Source organism: Scomber scombrus, chromosome 21, assembly GCF_963691925.1.
Source record: "Scomber scombrus chromosome 21, fScoSco1.1, whole genome shotgun sequence".
Taxonomy (NCBI): domain Eukaryota; kingdom Metazoa; phylum Chordata; class Actinopteri; order Scombriformes; family Scombridae; genus Scomber; species Scomber scombrus.
The window spans coordinates 21,377,593-21,380,631 of NC_084990.1; positions in this window are offsets into that span (position 1 = coordinate 21,377,593).

Here is a 3,039-nt window from a genome sequence, read left to right on the forward strand (position 1 = left end):
CACACAAATTTGTTCACTATTAAAAATGTAGTCAGGTTCATAAACATAAAAACTGGCATTCTTTCACAGACATAGTTTTAGACACCCAGAGGAATTTACTGTGAAGACCCCCCACTGCGCTCCAACTAGAAAAATAAAACCACTGAGTCATTGCCCTCTTTGTGCGCACATTTTAAAAAGGTGTCAAATAGCTTGCATTACTATGTTTTCATGCTATAAGAGCCTAGTGAGCTTTGTACTGTCACAGCAAAACACTAAAGGAAAAGGTGCATGACTTAATGGGCCAGAAAATCTCATCAATCTCTGAAATATACCTGGTGGTCAAAGCTGTCTACGTATACAGCTGATTTTAGCCACAATAGTTGCTACGGTAGATTATGATGCAGTTGATGCTCAGTGCAGTATTTTGGTCCAGAGTGAAAATCTCTACAACTATATATAGCCATGAAATGTGATGTGGACATTTATACACCGGTTATTAGATTCAAATACATCTTGCATTACCAACAGGTCAAACTTGTCCGACACAGGATAGCTCTCTGAATTTCTGTCAGCTAGCATTGGTAGATATTGTAGACAAATATTTCCACATCAAGAAGTTACTAACAAAACAGTAAAAAGCAATGTCACGTTACTGTGCTAATGTTAGCATTGAGTTTGAAGTAGCTGAGTAATACAGTTTACTGATTGTCCAAACAGAAGCTAATTGGTGCACACGTAAAAATGAGAGCTTGTAAATCTTAGAGTTCTATTTTACTGCGTACTTATTCATTTACAGTAAAGAAAAATAACAAGCACAGATGGTTCCGTCTCATAAAATGCAGCTATAGCTGATTATATTGAGCAATTAAAGCAAGATGAGGCAAAACTTAGACTAATGAAAGTTGACAGTGTGGAACTAAGCCTGACAAGCCAAGTCTGAAATGCCTATCTAAAAATAGCTACCATACATAAGATAAACCCTTTGGATTTAGGGAACAACATCAACTTTTCTCTAACGCCACCTTTAGGCCAGACTATTAACCACACTATTGGTAAGCCATGCTAGCAGCGTGGCTCTAAAAAAAAATATCTCGACAACTGTTGGATTAATAAACAAGAAATTTAGGGCAGATAATTCATGTCCCCTGAGAATGGAGTTTAATGTTTTTGGTGATCCAATGGCCTTTTCTGTCGCCCCAATCAGGTCAGAGTTTTTATTTATTCAGTGAAATATTTTGGCATGTACTGAATGGATCGGCACAACATTTGGTACAACAGTCATAGTTCCCCATCAATGAATTCTTGCACCACCAAAAAGTTGACGTGTTTGGTTCAGAATTAAATATCTCCACCACTGTTGGATGGATTCCCAAGGAATTGGTGTCAAAATGTTTTATTGTCTGTCCAGTTCTCATTGTTTTATAATAGTTTAAAGAGAGTACTGGGCCCCAGTTGTTGAATCTTTTGGTTCAGAATAAATATGCAAATCAAAACATGTTGTGTGTGTGGATGTATTTCTAAAATTGATACCATCAGACCAGACACTATCTGCAAAGCTGAATTCTTATTCATTCAACCTGTGTTTTTCATGAAATGATGATCAGATAAAATCTTATGTGAAATTGCCACAGTCTGCTTCTCAGTCCCTCTCTGCAGCCACACTCTTATCCTCAGTTCTCTGCATTTTTTTCTCCCATGGCATGTTCTCCCTTCCAACTCTCCAGACCTGTCATTCTCACATTGTCCACCAGGTGCCCTCGGATCTTCCCTCCTCTTCCCATCTACACACCTGTCTCCACTCTGTAATTGTCTGCACCTGCTGCCGATTACCTCATCAACTCATCTCTAGGTATACTAGTCAATTTCCTGCTTCTATGGACTCTTGGGTTCCAGCCATCCTGATCCTAGACATTACCTGTACTTGCCCTTACTGTGGTTTGAACATTTTTGCCTGTTTATTACCTGTCTGCCTGTGTTGCACCTTTTGACTGGTTACCTGTTGTGGACAGCCTCCCACTGCTACCTGTAAGCCTGTGCTTTTGCTTTGCAACCTTAAATGTCCTTCTCATTCGACCTGCCTGGCTCAAGAGTCTGTATTCGGCTCCTCCACCTGTCTTTCTGGTCCTTATTCAAGACAGTAAAAACTAGACAGTCGTGGGCCCAGCAGACAAACTTTATAAGATGACATTTAATCTTTTGTGCCTTCACAATGACTGGAAGTACACCTCCAGTTGTGAGGACAGCGAGGCAGCCTCATCTTTGGCATGCTGGGAAGTGACTCCAAGGCCTTGGTTAAGGAACTCACTACCTGAATGGGTAGGACTCTTTCAACACTCAAGTATCTCAGCCTGCACTTTGGCTTGCATCTTCCATTTTGCTAGTTTTGAACTTGCTAGCCTTCATCATGCACCCTGGACTGCACTCAACCAACCAGCTTTCCAGTCTGTTAGACTTGCTTCCTGTATGTCCTGAGCCAGTTAGCTTGCAAATCCACCTGTCCTGATCCTGTCTTCTCTGAACCTCCAGGAGCTGAATATGGATCAGCTGAGGAGCTACCCTAATGTCCAGCGGTCACCTTTTTGAAGGGACTTGCCTTCCCATTTTCAGAGTACCATGGAGTCTTCAAAAGGAGGCATGGTCCCCAAAGCTTCTGACATCACTGGCTCTCTCAACAGTTCAATGCTGTAGAGTCTCAGATGCCATGTGTAACTACAGAGGCCCATCCCTTTCTCCTGTGCTGCAGCAGTCTTCAGTTCCTGTGTTCCAGCAATGTCTTGCCCCTTGTGCTGCGGGGTCACAGCAATCTCCTGTTCCCACTGGGCCGCAGCACTTTCCTGTGTCGGTGTGAACAGCAACAATCCCCTGTTCCTGTGCTGCAACAGCCTCCTGTTTTCCTAGGTCCTCTGGCTTACCTGCCAGTTTCCCAGCTGATATAGCTTGCTCTGCTGCTAGACCCACAGCAGTCGGCTTTCTCCGCCAATCCCCCTCCTGAGCAACTACGCCCATCGCTCCACCCCTCAGGCTGTCTCCCCTAGGTCTCTTGCTCTGCCCCTGTCC